This window comes from Triticum urartu, chromosome 4 (assembly GCF_003073215.2).
Source record: "Triticum urartu cultivar G1812 chromosome 4, Tu2.1, whole genome shotgun sequence".
Lineage (NCBI taxonomy): Eukaryota > Viridiplantae > Streptophyta > Magnoliopsida > Poales > Poaceae > Triticum > Triticum urartu.
The window spans coordinates 251,428,238-251,446,124 of NC_053025.1; positions in this window are offsets into that span (position 1 = coordinate 251,428,238).

Consider the following 17,887-nt stretch of genomic DNA (forward strand, 5'->3'; position numbering starts at 1 on the left):
AATCAACAACAGAAGATATGATTTTCAATGGTCTTAAGGAAAACATCCCCAAATTATGAGGTGAAGACCAGCCACTAACGAAATGAATAAATTGGATTGAGATCAACAAGGAGATAAAAACTCTTTCATCGAGATGAGAAGCGGAAATTGGATCATAGATAAGCACCATAATGGCAACATTCCCAATGGAAGGCTTTAGGTGAAATCTATACCAAGATAACTCCAAGGAAGAAGGTGATGGGTTTAAATATCCCATTCCTGAACTTGTGAATCATGAAACACACATAAATTGTCAAAAATGACATAACCCCATCTCAAAAGATAAGGTAGAAAGAATTGCACTTCGGAATGCAAGATGAGGAGTAATCGATCTCCTCAAAACAAACATGTGTTGAGTACCATGTTTATCTTTGCGTATAGTTTTGTGGGTCATACCTTCGAGAGAAATCTTCAAGAACAATTGAAGAATGAAAAGAATCCTTGACGAACCTCCATGTTGAGCCTTCATGAGAACTCCGGTAATGAAAGAATGATCAAACGAAAGGGAAAAGAAATTGAAAACACAAGGTGAATCCTTGCAAGGACTTAGATGAATCTTCGTGGTGATAAAATTGAGAGATCTTGGAACTCCGGGAAAGTATGAAGCACTTGAACTGAGAATTTACTCATCGTGAACAAACTACGGAAGAATGAATCCATCAGTTGGATGAAGCAAGAATAAGAATTATGTTATGTGTATCCTTCACCAATTTAAATTGATGACAAGCAACGGATTTGGCATACTACTTATTCTCGTAGAAAGCATTAAGATAGATATAGCGCCAACTTGGGAAGGTCTTTGACGAACCACCAGTAGGATTGAAACAACGAATAAATTGATATGATAACGAAGGAAGAGAAATCTTGAACGAACCGCCGTAAGGATTGAAAATGAACAAAGATACTTGAGTGAATCAAGATGCAAAAGAATGAAGAGATCACGAACTAATTAGAGAATACTTGAATGATGCACCGGTAAGATTTGGAGAACGAGAGCTGAAAGCTGGAATGAATAATTTTGAGATGATGGGCTCCGGAGAATCAAACTGAAAGGACTCCTGAATTGGTCCGGATGGGTGAAAAGAATTCTCACAATCGAAAACAATGATGAGATGATGGCATAAAGCTTGACCATGAATCTTGAAGAGAATGGATCAAGATTTGGAGGAAAAAACTCTTCTTTGGTCTTCAAATACCGAGAATGACGACAGAAACACCATCAAGAATTGTTGAGACACTCCGGGATGATTAAAAGAGGAAAGGTTGAGCCAAAGATGAAACGAATTTGAAAGATCTTCGAGAAATACCTATGACTGATGATAATTCATTCTTACGTCAAACTTGGAAAAGAATTTGAGAGTAGCTCCGGAAAATTAGAAGAGTTAGGTAGGATCCTGGGAAAAGACCTGTGGGTTAGGGCCCACTCAAGAGATACACCGTTTAACGATTTAAAATAGAGAATGCGTCGATTGAATTAAATGGCTGGAATGAGATAACAAGCTCGAAATAACTTGAACGGAATCAAGAATGTAACCGTGAATCTTATGAGATATCTTCAGCACTCCGGAATAATTGAATAACGAGAAGNGTGGATGATGAAGAGGTGCACCGGCATGAGAAGACATTTGAAATGAGGAAAGGATATGATCGACAAAGCTTGAATTAAATCCACTAGAGAAGAAAAGAGAACGAAGAATAATAAACTTGAAGCTTCCTTACTATCTTCCTAAGAATCACCGGATAAGAACATTGATTGAAAGGAATGAAGAGACTTATCACAAATAAAAGGATACATGATTAAGAAATCTGAATCCTCGAAGAAAAAGGGTGGGTGGGTGGGAAAATAAAGGCAACTTGGCAGATGGAATGAACAACATTGAGAAAACTTAGAGTTGATCTTGCGGATGTTGAAAATGATCAGATCCACTTGAAGAGAAGCACACTGGTTGGAAAGAATTGAAAAGAAAACCTTGATGATCAAGAAGGATTAGCATCCACATAGAAATATTCTTAGGGAAGGCATGGAATCAACACTTGACATTGAAGCAACTCGAATACCACAAACCAAAATAAAACAAAGGATCTGGCTTGCAGAATAAGCCGGAAACAAACATATGATAGATCACATATCGTATCATGTGTTTGTTGGAAAGACATCCTACGTGATACTTGAATTCCCACTTATAAACTCCCGAAACTTTATGGTTATGCAATCAGGTGTTGGGGATACAGGGGAAGCATAATATCTCACCCAAACTAACAATCCCTACATCCAGCTCTATCCATCCTTCAACACATAACCAAGAAACCTTCGGAAATCATGTACCTCAACCTTCGAAAAGCATCTGTTATACGAGTTATGGCAATACTCCCGAACTCCCGCCCAGTATTGGGTGGTGTCGAGGTTATCTCACCAACAACTGCATAAAAGAGATTTTCGATGTCGGCGAACTCAGGCATTCTATAACTACAACGATAAAATTGTGATGACAACACCTCGGACCTCATCTCCCAGGGACACTGCCACAATTCCTAAATGCCAGGAGGCACCAAGAACAATGTTCTCGTCACAAGACTATCGGAATGATTCCAAGATACCCGCGTGATCCTAAATTTTTTTAGTGAAATTTGAGGGGAGAAAAGTCAAAACTTCTATGCCAGGAGGCCTCACCAGAGCGATGAAGGGACGGAGGAGTAAAAAGAATCCTACTATCTGATATATATATATATATATATATATAATCCTAAGACTCAAAACATTTTGTTCTAGACTCAACAACGTCAGTGATTCGATCAAGCAGGGGGCTCCTAAGTTGGGGATGGCTCTGATACCAACTTGTAACACCCATAATGCGGCTATATCTCCCATGTGTCGGGGACGACTTAGAGGTATAGCCGCATGGTATGTTTGTCGCAAGAGGGGTAATCTTCACACAATCCCATGTACTGAATAAGAAAGGGATAAAGAGTTGGCTTACAATCGCCACTTCACACAAATACAAGTTAAATATACATCATCCAGAATACAAACAAGGTCCGACTACGGAACCAAAATGAAAGAAGACAACCCCAAATGCTAGATCCCCGATCGCCCCAACTAGGCTCCAATACTGATCAACAGGAAACGAAACAACACACGAACAAGATCTTCATCAAGCTCCCACTTGAGCTGGGTTGTGTCACCTGCACTGGTATCATCGGGACCTGCAATTGTTTGGAAGTATCCGTGAGTCACGAGGAATCATCAATCTCACACCCGCGAGATCAAGACTATTTAAGCTTTAAGGGGAGGAAAGGGTAGTGAGGTGGAGCTGCAGCAAAGCACTAAGCATATATGGTGGCTAACTTACGCAAAAGAGAGAAAGAAGAGAAGCAACGCACGGTCGAGAAACTATAAGTGATCAAGAAGTGATCCTGAAGCTACTTACGTTCAAGCATAACACAAGAACCGTGTTCACTTCCCGAACTCCGCCGAGAAGAGAACATCACGGCTACACACGCGGTTGATGCATTTTAATTAAGTCAAGTGTTAAGTTCTCCACAACCAGACATTAACAAATTCCGATCTGCCACATAACCGCGGGCAGGGCTCTCGAAAGTTTATACCCTGCCGGGGTGTCCCAACTTAGCCCATCACAAGCTCTCACGACCAACGAAGGATATTCCTTCTCCCAGGAAGACCCGATCAGACTCGGAATCCTGGTTACAAGACATTTCGACAATGGTAAAACAAGACCAGCAAAGTCGCCCGATGTACCGACAAATCCCGATAGGAGCTGCACATATCTCGTTCTCAGGGCTCACCAGATTGTCCAAACTTCCGGTAGGCCAACCCAGAGTTGCCCCTGGTGGTCACCGGCGGCTGACAGGTTGGACCAACACTCAGAGGAGCACTGGCCCGGGGGTTTAAAATAAAGATGACCCTTGAGTCTGCAGAACTCAAGGGAAAAAGGCTTAGGTGGCAAATGTTAAAACCAAGGTTGGGCCTTGCTGGAGGAGTTTTATTCAAAGCGAACTGTCAAGGGGGTCCCATTCCCCCAACCGCGTAAGGAACGCAAAATCAAGGAAGATAACACCGGTATGACGGAAACTAGGGCGGCAAGAGTGGAACCAAACACCAGGCATAAGGCTGAGCCTTCCACCCTTTACCAAGTAGATAGATGCATTAAATTTCAGGATCTCAGGAATTTCACTAAATCATTTCCTGCTGTTATTTTTATGCCATGTATTCATGTTGCTACAGAGAGATCCATGCTTTGTTTGAGTATCTTCATTAAGGATGATTTGGACATATGGTTGTGCTCTATCCATCCATGTCCCTGTTTGCATTTATGGAGTCCCTTGCATGACTTAATCTTTCTCTACTTTTGCTATAAAATGTTCCTGGCAGATTGTTTACGTGTTAATCAATTTTGCCAAGGTTGTTGTAGTTGATCCAAGCATGCTATTAACTTGTTCTTGCCATGGTTAGCCTTATGATCATGTATTCTTGCTGGTAGAATGCTTAGTTTGTCATGCAATGCCTTGTGGTGAGTGAATCGAGCTTGCAAAGAGGCCTTCATAACTCTGTTTTGCCATGCTCAGTTTTTCTGCTAAGTCTGAATCTGTTAGTGAACTTGCTATGTTTACATGGGTGCCATCATATCTTCTGATCCTTTTTGGCTTATGGTAAGTCAGGGACTTCTGTTCTATGCTTTGAGTAGATTCATACCATGCCTTGTATTGCTATGTTCTGTTCCTGCAGCTTGTCGTTTGCTTACTCTAAACATTTCTTCCTGAAGTTAATTCCTGACATGTTACTTTTTTCACGAAGTCTATGATGTTGATATCTTTTGCACTTTTGCCATGCTTGCTTGAACCTGCTCTTGAGTGATTTAGCCGTAGCTCAGTGTTCATATTTTGTCAAGAATCTTGAATAGATCACTGTCATGTGCCTTTTTGATAAGTTGGAGTGCAGTAGCTTAGTTTCTTCTTGCACTCTAGATGGCATCGTAATGTTAATCGCAGAATTTGTGCCATTCTTGTTTTGCTTTCCATTTGCAAACCGTGCATCCGATTCCGGTGATCTTTATATCGATTTCGACCGAAATCATCTCACCTTTCCATAGGCACACTTGGTTTGCCAAGTTAAGGCCTGGTTCAATCTTTCCTTTCCGAAGCACGCATATGCATTGCATATCACATCCCGCATATCATGCCATGTTTTGCATCATGTTGCTTGCGCATTGCACCGTGATTGATTGTTGGTCTTTTGCTTGTGTGCTTGCCTTTGGTAGAGCCGAGAGACGAGTTCGTGATCGAGAAACCCATTGAGTATGCTTATGAGGATCAAGCTTCCGTCAACTCTGAGAACTTTGCAGGCAAGATGACCATACCCTCGAAATCACTTCTATCTTTGCTTGCTAGTTGCTCGATCTATTGCTATGCCGCGATACCTACCACCTGCTATATCATGTCTCCCATAATGCCATGTCAAGCCTCTAACCCACCTTTCCTAACGAACTATTGTTTGGCTATGTTACCGCTTTGCTCAGCCCCTCTTATAGCGTTGCTAGTTGCAGGTGGAGATGAAGTTTGTTCCTTGTTGGAACATGTTTATTATTGGGATATCATTATTATATCTTGTTTACTTTAATGCATCTATACACTTGGTAAAGGGTGGAAGGCTCGGCCTTATGCCTGGTGTTTTGTTCCACTCTTGCCGCCATAGTTTCTGTCATACCAGTGTTATGTTCCTTGATTTTGCGTTCCTTACACGGTTGGGTTATAACGGGAACCCCTTGAGAGTTCGCCTTGAATAAAACCTCTCCAGCAAGGCCCAACCTTGGTTTTACCATTTGCCACCTAAGCCTTCTTCCCTTGGATTCCACGGACTCAAGGGTCATCTTTATTTTAAACCCCCGGGCTAGTGCTCCTCTGAGTGTTGGTCCAAACTAGAGCCCCTTGCAGCGCCACCTCGGGGAAACTTGAGGGATGGTTTTAGTTGTACGGATTGCTTACCCGGTGTGCCCTGAGAACAAGATATGTGCAGATCCTATCAGGATTTTTCGGCACATTCGGGTGGCTTTGCTGGTCTTGTTTTACCATTGTCGAAATGTCTTGTAACCGGGATTCCATGTCTGATCGGGTCTTCCTAAGAGAAGGAATATCCTTCGTTGACCGTGAGAGCTTGTGATGGGCTAAGTTGGGACACCCCTATAGGGTTTAAACTTCCGAAAGCCGTGCCCGCGGTTATGGGCAGATGGGAATTTGTTAATGTCCGGTTGTAGAGAACTTGAAACTTAACTTAATTAAAATGAATCAACCGCGTGTGTAGCCATGATGGTCTCTTTTCGGCGGAGTCCGGGAAGAGAACACGGTCTCGTGTTATGCTTGAACGTAAGTAGTTTCAGGATCACTTCTTGATCTTTATAGCTTCTCGACCGTGCTTTGCTTCTCTTCTCGCTCTCATTTGCGTAAGTTAGCCACATACATGCTAGTGCTTGTTGCAGGTCCACCTCACTACCCCTTTCCTACCTTAAGCTTAAATAGTCTTGATCGCGAGGGTGTGATATTGTTGAGTCCCGGTGACTCACAGATTACTTCCAAACATATGCAGGTGCCGATGATGCCAGTGCAGGGGACGCTACCAAACTCAAGTGGGAGTTTGACGAGGATTTGGGGCGTTACTATGTGTCTTTTCCGAATGATCAGTAGAGGAGCCCAGTTGGGGCGATCGGGGATCTAGCATTTGGGGTTGTCTTTCTTTATTTGGTTCCATAGTCGGACCTTGATTGTATTCTGGATGATGTAACGCTGTATTTATGTATTGTGTGAAGTGGCGACTGTAAGTCAACTCTTTATCCCTTTCTTATTCAGTACATGGGATGTGTAAAGATTACCCCTCTTACAACATGCCTACTATGCGGTTATGCCTCTAAGTCTTTCTCCGACACGTGGGAGATATAGCTGCATCGTGGGTGTTACAGCGTGGGGCGGCGACGTGCGATGAGGCAAGCTACCAGGTGGTGCAGCGGCCCCAAGGTGACGCATGTGCGCTCCCTACGCAACCACGTCAGCGTTAAGAGCACGTGCCACCAGAGGCTGTGGTGCGTGGGCGTCATGATCGAGCTCCACCCATGCGGCCTGCACTCGTGAGTGTAGCGGGCTGCCGCGCCTTCACCCCAGAGTTGTGCCGCGTCGTTTGGCCTGGCAAGTTCAGGCCAGACCTGCCTCCACGCTACGACAGTACCCCCACCTGCGGATTTCCTCCAGCTCTACTCGCTGATCATCAAGACAGCGAACGGTGAAGAAAAGGTCAGGATGAACTGGTTTCCCATGGCTCTCAAGGACGGCGCGTGCTCCTGGCTCATGCACCTCGTGGAGGGGTTGATCTCCTCTAGGGATGAGCATCGCGAGCGCTTCATCGCCATCTTCCAGGGCACCCGTGACCGCGCCCCTGTGGTGGGTAACCTGCAGCGCGTGAAGCAGCAGACGGGCGAGATCCTACACAAGTACATAGAGCGCTTCACAAACATTCGCCTCAAGATCCCAAAGGCGTCGGACGAGGCCATCATCTCGGCATTCATCGACGGTGTCCGATACGTCAAAATAAAGGTGGAGCTCGCTATCCACGAGGACTTGTGCTCAGCCCTAGAGATGTTCAAACTGGCAATCAAGTGCGCAAGGGACGAAGAGGGCCGCCTCTCACTCATCGAGCTCCCGGAGACCGGCCCCAAAGACAAGAAGGCCAAGGCTAAGGAGGCGAAGCGCAAGGGTCCCGTCATGCTTGTAGCTGAACCCGGGATGAAGCATGGCCATGACCACGACGAGCCTCCTAGGGGTAAACGCCCATTCTGCATCTTCCACAACGTACATAGCCACAACACCAACGACTGCCAGGAAGGTGGTAACACACCATCGGCACGCCCACCATCAGCAACGTTCTCATCACCAAGACCCTCATCGATGGTGGCGTGAGGCTCAATGTTCTCTCCCTTGAGACGTTTGAGATGCTCCAGGTGCCCTATGATCAGCTCCTGCCCACCAAGCCCTTCTCAGGAGTGACCGACGGCTCCACCATACCCCTGGGGCAGGTGTGCCTTCTCGTCACCTTTGGCACACACGACAACTACCACACCGAGCTCATCGACTTTGACATCGCCTGCATCGGCCTCCGGTACAATGCCATCCTTGGATACCTTGCCCTCGCCAAGTTCATGGCGGCAACCCACCATGTCTACAATGTCCTCAAGATGAGGGGTGTGGCAGCATCGTCACGGTCGCCAGCGATCAGAAACATGCGGTGTGCTCCCTCAAGCGCTCCTACCAGGCTGCTGCAGCTGAAAACTCTGACAATGATGGTGTTGTTCTGCCTCCCGAGGCCACCCCCAAGAAGAAGAAGCTTCTCCCCAAGAATCGTCGTGAGGCTGTAGTGCTTGCCGACGGTACCTCAGGTTCCATGCCCGCTGCTGGGGCGGCCCTTCCTCCGCCTAGGAATGTGCGCCCAGCACTTCCCTCAAGACGGGCTGAGGGGCTTCCATCTAGAGAGCCTCTGACCTGACTAGTGTGACGAGGGAGGTGCTCGGGCACCACTTGGAGGTGTGCTCCAACACGCGCCCTTGCCAGCAAGAAGCGAGGCATGAGGCACCAGGCGCATGAGTATTCATTACCAAGGTGATTGAGGAGCTTCAGGAGACGCAGACAATACGTGGTGAGCACCGCCCCGCACCACCCAGAGGGTCATAGCCCTCAACATGGGCAGCGAGCTGTGCGTCTGCGTCAACATCCCAGGCCTCAACAGCGCCGCTTCGCAGGGTCTCTTCTGGCCCTCGTGCGTAGGCCGGAGTGGAGGCTACCCCTACAGCTACGTCAGCATGCCGTTTGGATCGCTGAATGTGGGCACCTTGTACCAGCGCTTCGTGTAGCATGGTATGGCGTGTCACGAGGCCAGATGCTAGGCGGTCATGTCTGAGGAGGCCTCGGACCCGTGCGAGCCCCCTAGGCTTCGCGAGCTCCCCAAGCCTTAGGAGCCGTCTAGCTCATGTGGAGCAACTTCTGCGGCATGCGTCTCCAGCTACCTTGACGCGTCTACAACACTGCTGCCAGGTGACCTTTTGGTTTGTTCAGTTGAGGGCACCCCTCAGGCTGCATTATCCTCAAGGAATCAGGGCTCGCCCCTACAGCTATATCGTTTTGCACATGTACCAGGACTGGCTTTGCCTTTATGAATTTCCTAAGTATTCCAACCTGCACGTCCGGTGCTTCGCCACCGTGAATGTCGCTGCACCCTCACAAACCTGCCCGCGACCACCTCATGATTAAGGACTGGCATGACGTTTGTGCTCGGGTCCATCCCTGCAGCATTTTTAAACCCAAGCGACCGAGCTCTGTCTTGTGGGCCAGCTCCCGTGTGTGTCACCTCCCCGGGTCCTTGGTGCCTTGTTCTCGCATAGGCTAATCGCGAGTGGATGAGTAAGGGTGCACAGCCTGGTTCATACAACAAAAGTTTGGCGCTTTACCGTCACGGGAGCCACGCGCTGGGTGTCTTTCTATGGGATTGTTGCATGAGAAGACTGGGCACGGCATCTGTGCTCGGGTCCGTCCATGCAGTGTCGATAAAACCAATGGCTGAGCTTTGTCTGGCAGGTCGGCAACATTCACGTAACCTCCTGGGGTCATTGGTGTTCGGCCTTCTCATGCGATAACCTTCGGAGGTTCATTTGGCGCAGGGCATCCCCACCGCATAGGTCTCATAAGCGCGCTCGGCGCCAGAAGATTCAGGTGCAACCCACCTTGAGGTAGGACCTCGTGAGTCCCGCGCTGGCTCACGGGTGCCCAGATACACCTCCTCCCATTCTGTCATGCTAGCCACACGTACGAACGGGGTTGTACATGCCCAGGAGTCTGCCCCCATGGGAACTCCCACCCACGCCCAAGTGGAAGCCCCATGCTCCACGCTGGTGGATGACACGGTCACACAGCGACTATGCCCATGCCCAAGTGGAAGCCCCGTGCTCCGTGCTGGTGGATAAACAACTGAGGGCACCCTAGGGGTTGCACCAACCTCAGGATTGCTTCACGGCCCTGTCATGCCGCATTCCCCTAGAATGCGTGCATGAGGGGGCTGGATATGGGGGCTACGCTCAGGCCCAGCCTAGCACACGCCACCTCACCAGGTCCCTTGTACCTGGTCTTCCCGCGTCCCTCTCGGGTGAAAGCTGGCGAAGAAAGGTATGGAGGACACCGGATTAACTTCGTCACAACACACGTTTCCTTCATGAGGGCTTCTCATACACCAAGGGGGACCCTTGAGCACAGCGACTCAGGGGCCTCACTAGTCATGTAGCCCCTCGCCCCTCGGTGTCGTCCTGGCGATCCGGACGCCCCAACAGCGGTCGAGGTATGCACGGGGCTTGGCCCTGCCGACGCAGAGTGCAAAAGCAAACAGGAAAGAAACCAAGCACGAATAGGAAAACTGCGGAGTCCTAACAGTCATTACAAGCATAAAGTGTTCCACAAATTCAAACAAAAGTCTTACGCCTCCGCAAGGCACGAGAAATGTTGCAGGATAAAAACTAGGATGAAGCACCACCATCGTCTTGGCCGTCATCGCCGCCTGTCCTGGTCATAGGGAGCTCGTCATCGGCGATGCTGCCACCATCATCGCCGCTGCTGGCCTCCACAACAATGGGTGTGGCATCGGGGATGCAGAGGAACTTCTTCAGCAATGCATCCACGTGACCCTTCACGGCTTCCGCGACAGCAGCGCGAGACTCTGGAGCGACCAGATGGATCACCACGTCAAAGTCGAAGCTAGGATCCTGTAGGAAGAGCTGGTTAAAGAAGCGCGTCGCAGCTACGATGAAGAGCGAGCGGCACTCCTCCTCCAAGATGGAGTCCACCTCAGCGGTGGCACCCTCAAGCGCTTCGGTGAGCTTGGAGCATAGCCCCGCAAAGCCACCTTCTGCGGCCACCAGCAGCTCTACGTATCCTCCCCTACATATAGAGCATAGCGCCTCACGAGACCTGAGCTCAATGGAGAGGAAGGTTTCATGTTCCTCGGCCGCCTTCTTCTCAGCAGAAATAAGGATCTTCTCCCTAGCCTCCAGCTAAGCTGTCACCTCGGAGACGTGTTAGGCATGGGACGCCTGGGCTTTGTCCACCTACTCCTTCAGATTGGCCAGGCGACCGCGCTCCCCGGCCTGGTCAGTGATCACCTGGGCCAACTTGGGGTCACAATCGGTGAACTTTGCTTCACGGGCCTTGAGACCCTCCTCCGGCTGCTGGTGCCATTGGGCTTGCGCGACTTACTCCTCCTGAAGGGTCATCAGCTTGGCCTCCGCCTCGTTGTAGCGCTTCTTGGCGGATGCTGCACTGGCCAGCGCCGCGTCGCGAGCTTCCTTCGCTTCGGCGGCTTCCTACCGACCCTGTGCGGTGGCGGCTCTGACCATGACCTAGGCCATCTTGGCGGATGTGTCGACCTGGAGCCACCCCGAAATAAGCCCCATGCGCTCCCTCGTGAGGCACCTATCGGCATCTTAGAGGTCGGCCCGGATTCGGCCAAGGGCGATGAAGGCTTTATCCAGGGCCTCGGGCCTGATGAGCGGGCCGCAGTTCGCCAGCACAAGGGACTGGCGAGGAGGCGGCATAGGCGCATTAGCCAACGCCATGGTCAAGGAAGTGGTGGCATGGCAGCTTGGGGCACCGGAGGCTCCGAGCTCCCTTGAGGCACAACAAGGGCGGACAGCTTCGCATCCTGCTGGCCTGCGGGGGCTGGCCCCTCCTGAGGCTATATCACCACATCCTCAGGGGCGCGCTCCGTCGCGAGGGGACAAGGGACCACCTCCTCCACCTGCGTTGGGGCCGTTGATGCCGCAACGAGGGGTGTCGCCTCCTGAGCCCCGGTGCCCTTGACGGACGTTCCTCCAGGCAGCGCCAACAAGGCGACAGGAGTAGGTGGATCACTCGAACGCTCGGGCATGGTGCTGCCCGAGCGCCCGGGGTTGCGTCAGGTCAGCCTGATGCATTTCCACGCCCGCCATGGCCGCAACCAGAGGCTAACGGCTCCCTCAGGACTAGGGGCTCCTTCGGCTCTTGGCTCTCCTTCCACTTCTTCATCACGACGCCCAACTTGGTCATCAGGAGGGGAGTACTATGGGTCTAGTGGCAATCTATGCTTAACTCAAGGGCAAGGTAGGTTACTTACTCATCAGGATCGACCCACGTCCTCTTATTCTCCTTCTTGGTCGGAGCTGGGGTACCCCCTCCTTTCCTTGATGTGCCCTTGGTCGTGCTTGGGGGACCGACGGGGTGCTCTTCGGATGGCATTAACGCGGCGCTGCCGCCTGGAGAGGCAGAGGGGTCGCCCTGTGGGGTCACGGCCGGCAGGGCCACATCCGCCCCAATGGTGGACGCCCCATGTGACAACCCGAGAACGATGCTCCAGATGTCTTCCATTTATTCGCCGATGTTGCCTTGTCATTCGCTTGCATGTTGCACTTTTCCATGTCATCATGTGCATTTCATCTACATGTTTTTCAAAACTTGCATCCATCCGGGTCTCCGAGTTCTCTCCGTTGTCCATTCTGAGTCCAACCACGCTCGCACACGCCCATGCCACCTCCGAATATTTGTTTATTAGTGGGATAAAAATGTTCTCGTAATGTGATGTAGTTGGTGTGCGGTCTTGTTTTATTGTAGGTAGACCGCCTGCCAAATTTTGTCACGTGCGGAGTCCGTTTAATAGCCCATCTGTTAAAAATATAGCGGCATATAGCAGGTCAAACGTCGGACGTTTTTGGTCTCCAAAAACTATTTCCGGGCCGCTCTTCTTTTCTGACCTCTCAGCCCAGCCCCTCTTCACAGCCCACTTGCAGCCCACCTAGCCCATCTTAACCACCCCTCCCACCAGAACCGTCGAATCGCGGTCGGAGGGCTCCAAAACCCCAAACCCTAACCTTCACTATACATAGACCTACACCCTTCCAAATTTGGGCTGAACCTATCCCTAGTCACCCTACCCTCCTTCTTCATGCAGCCGCCGCATCCTCCTCGAAAACCGCATCACCAGTCACCTCCAGCCGCCTCGTCCTCGTTTTCTGGCGAGCCCCATCCCCCGCATGCCACATGGTGAGCCGCTAGTGGCTGCGCGCCATCCAGCCGTCGTCTCGACCAACCCCGAGCCGCCACATGTCCTCCCCGCGCCTCCCACTGCCGCGGCCCTTCGAGGCCTAGATCCGGACCGAACCGGGCCGCGCCCCCGTGCCCCTCCGTGCTCGCTTGCCCCAGCGCTCCAGATCGGGAGAGGATCTCTTGATCCAGAGCTCCACCGTTGCCTCGGCCTCACCGGAGCGCCACCTACCATCGACCTTGACCCCGCCGACCTCCGTCGACGGAGCGCACTGAAGCGCCGTCCTCCCCGTCGCCCGTGCCTCGACCTCACCTCGCCAGCGACCACATCTCCCAGCGCCGGACCTCTCCGACCTCGCCGCCCAAGGCCGCCGCCACCGGCAAGAACGAGCCCCTCCATGCCTCACCGACGAGCGCCATCGACGCCACCCATCCTCCCCACGCCGCCCGATGCTTCGTCGAGCCCAGATCCGCCGCTGCCATGGATGCCCGCCGCCGGGCGCCCAAGCTCCCTCGCCAGAGCCCCGATATGCATTCCTCCGTCCCGGCACCGCCTTGTCCCCCAATCCAAACGTGCCCTTGGTGGCTGTTTCATTCATGTTACGGTTCATGTTCATGTTATTATCTTCATTGCAAAAGGGCATGTTGTTGTTAAGTGCTAAAACTGTTATAACTTGCCCTATTGTTATTTTTGTGTGATTTAATGCATACATCATATGAGCATCTTGTCAACATGAGTGTAGTGCATTTTTATATCCTCTTGCAGCTAGTATTTATTTCATGCCATGATATGAGCAATGATTCTACATCTACGAACACTTACATAAAGTTTTAGGTAACCTTCCTAACCAACTCTCTCCCCGCCCCCTGATTTTCACGCCGGTGGGCCCCCGTATTGTAGCGCCCAAGATGCGATTCTATCTCAATCACGTAATGAATCCATGATTGGGGCACAATAGCATTTAGAGCGTATAGCAAGGTGGATATCATTATAACATACCATGTACTAAATAGATGAGAATACAAGGTAAAGGCTTACACTCGCCACAAGCTACAACATGAATACAACAGGTCATCAATACATAGCAACCATCATGCAGAAGAGAAGTATCTGACTATGGATGAAATCAAACGAAAAAGAAGAATGACATCCACCCTGCTAATCCCAGGCTCCCCAACCCGGAACCTATCCCTTGATCGAAGAAGGCGAACTCCAAACAAGCAAGCATCGCACTCGCGTCAGACCATCGCATTTCATGTACCTTCAACTATTGTTGTAGTAATCTGTGAGCCACGAGGACTCAGCAATCCCATTACCATGGATATCAATACTAGCAAAGCTTAATGGGTATAGAATGGATAAGTGGTGAGGTTGCAGCAAGCGACTAAGCATAATATGGTGGCTAACTTATGAGTACAAGAATAAGATGAGAAATTACGCAACGGTCGCCAACTACTAATGATCAAGAAGTGATCCTGAACTACTTACGTTCAAACATGACCCAACTGTGTTCTCTTCTCGAACGCACCCGAAAAGAGATAGTCACGGTTACGCACGCCGTTGGTGTATTTTAATTCGAATCTAGTGTCAAGTTCTCTATAACCAGATATTAAAAAATCCCATCTGCCACATAACCGAGGGCACGGCACCCTGCAGGGGTGTCCCAACTTAGCCCATGACAAGCTCACGATCCGCGGAGACAATCCTCAATTGTGGGACGTCCGATCAGACTCGGGATCCCGGTGCACAAGACATTTCGACAATGGTAAAACAAGTCCAGCAAGACCTCCCGGCGTGCCGACACCCTGATAGTAGTCGCGCGTATGTCGTCTCAGGCCACGACCGGATGAACACTACGTATGGCAACCAAATACCCCGGGTGAAGGGGGCGGCACCGCAAGTGGCTCTGTTCGGGACCAACACTATCAGCATTGGCCCCCTGTATTAGGTTGAATAACGAACCTCAGCTAGCTCTAACTCCCTATGCGTCAAATTTATTATCATGTCTAGTTATTAGGTTGGGAAATGTTAAAACCAATGTTGGGCCTTGCTGGAAGAGTTTTATTCAAAGCAAACTGTCAAGAGGGGCCCATAAACCCTCACCATGTTAGGGACGCAAAATCAAGGAACATAACACCGATATGACGGAATCTATGGTGGCAAGAGTGGAACAAAACACGAAGCAAAAGGCTAAGCCTTCCACCCATTACCAAGTATATAGATGAATTAATTAAATAAGAGATATTGTGATATCCCATGATAACCATGATATCCATGTCCCAACATGGAACAACCTGTAACTGCACCTGCAACTAGCAACGCTATAAGAGGGGCTGAGCCAAGCGGTAACATAGCCAATCAACGGTTTGCTAGGACAATGGTGGGTTAGAGGTTTGACATGGCAATTTGGGAGGCTTGCAAGCAAGTGGTAGCTAGCGCGACATAGCGATAGCATCGAGACAACTAGCATAGCAAAGATAGTAGTGAGATCCAAGGTGACTATCATCTTGCCTGATAACCCGCTAGGAAGAAGACCGAATCCATGAAGAAGATGAATGGGCGTAGTCGAACGAATGCTCACCGACGCAACGTAATCGGAACTATCGAGAAGAAGCATGGCCAGAAAGAATCAACCAACATGGTAAACAACCATCACATAAACATGGCATCATGCGCAACCAAGTATGATGCATGTCCGGTTTAATGATTCATGGCATGGCAAAGTGCAACAAACGATACTACACGTTAAGTGGAGCTCAATATGCAACGAGTTGCATATTGAAGGAACACCACATTCATTTGTTTAGTTCTCTCCCGTTTATGTACCCAACAATATTAAATGTTGTCAAACATGGCAAGAGGTGAAGCATAAGTAAACTAACTATTTAGGCAAGTTTAAATGAGGCCGGAAATAACAAACAACAATTCCAGAAAATCCCCATATGCATATTTCTAATTTACTACTGTTCTGCCCTAAACCATATTTTATAGTTATTAAACATGCAAAGTAAGTGGAACATGTTAATCTATGCATTTTTCTACCCCATTTACATATAAAGTTTATTAAATTCAGAGCTACGGTTATTTAGTTATTAAATAAACTATTTTAACAAGTCATTTATGTAAATTAAATTGAAACATCAAGCTAAACATTTTTCACATGAATGAAAGTTGAAAATTATTAAAGTAGATGAAAATCTAAGCATTTTACATGTTTAAATCATTTTAATCCGATTTACGATTAGTGAGATATGATATGCATGAACATAAGGGGCCAATATGTAAACATGTAGTTTTCTGTATAATAGACAAAATCGCTGACGGTAAAAAAAACATATGTGGGCCGAAACTGCCTGGCCCAATAGGAGCATATAAAGGGCAGGGGCTACTCACCATGGGCCATGGCCCAGTTTGGTGGAGAGGGAGGCCGGAACGAGGCGCTGCGCCTGGGCGCAGTCAACGCACGCAGGCGACGCGCGGTCGTGGCTCGAGGCAGGGGTGTTGACCTCCTGCTCGAAGCAGAAGAAGAGGAGGAGGTGGCCTGACTTGGCGCGACGGCCTGGAGGAGCTTGGGGAGCGGCGGCGGCGAACTTGGTGAGGAAGGAGGCCGGGAACGCAGGGCCTCGCCGGATCTTGCAAAGGCGGCGACGAACGGAGCAGGGTGGTGGCATAGCTGCAAAGCCATGGCAGGGAAACAAATTTAGAGAAGTGGCACAAAGGGAGGAAGGAGATCAGAGTAGGAGAGGGATGGGCAGAGGGAGGCTGACCCGACAGAGCTCGTGCTCTGGCAAGCTGCTGCTTGTTGCCGGCCGGACGAAGACAGGTGGCCTCGGGATGGCAGGGACTCATCAGGGCAGGGAGGTGCGGTCATGGAGCTCCAAGCGGCGGCTCCATGGTTCCCTGTGAGAGAAACACGATGAGGGGGTGGTCTGGGAGAGCTTCAGGGAAGAAGAGGAAGGGAAGGGAGTAGGGGCGATGAGGACAGCCTGCTGGTTCGGGCGAGGATCAAAGCAGCTACGGCGGTGGCGCTCGCTGGCACGGTGCTGGAGACGGCAGGGGAGCAAGGTCGATCGGGGCCTTGTGTAGCTCAGGCGCAGAGTAGTTGCACACGGCTGTGGACTGTAGGTAGCGCCTCAATCCATTCGGGAATGAGCGCTCGGGCTGGCTGTGCGACGGTAGTGGATGACGGCGGGACAAGGAGGCAGAGGCGCTCAGGCTGGTGGTGGTTGGTTCGTCAGCGGCATAAATCCAGGGAGCTGGTCGGAGGCGGGAGAGGATCTAGATCGGGGCGTCTCTGGTTGGTGTAATGCTGAAAACGAGGGAGGGAGAGAGGTTGGTTGCGGGCTTGGATCCCGAGGGAGAGGAGTGGTGGCGGCGCGAGGGTTAGGGTAGGCTAGGGGCTACGGTTAGGCTGATATATATATATATATAGAGAGAGAGAGAGAGAAAGTAGCACTATTCTAATCCCAGGATTAGAATAACTATTCGGATCACGGAACGCCTATATAGGAGGCGACCCGACCTTCCTGAGGTCTAAAAAAACTCTGAACCCCACCTCCCACTCTTCCACCTCTCGGCCCTCATCCCCGACCCACTTCCCCCACGGTGCAGCGCCTCCTCCCCCGCGGCCGGCGCGCCACCTCCCCTCCTCCCAACGTAGCGCGGCCCTTCCCCTCCCCCCCAGGCCGGCTTCGCCACCTCCCCTCCTCCCGCGGCCGCCACCTCTCCTCCTCCCAA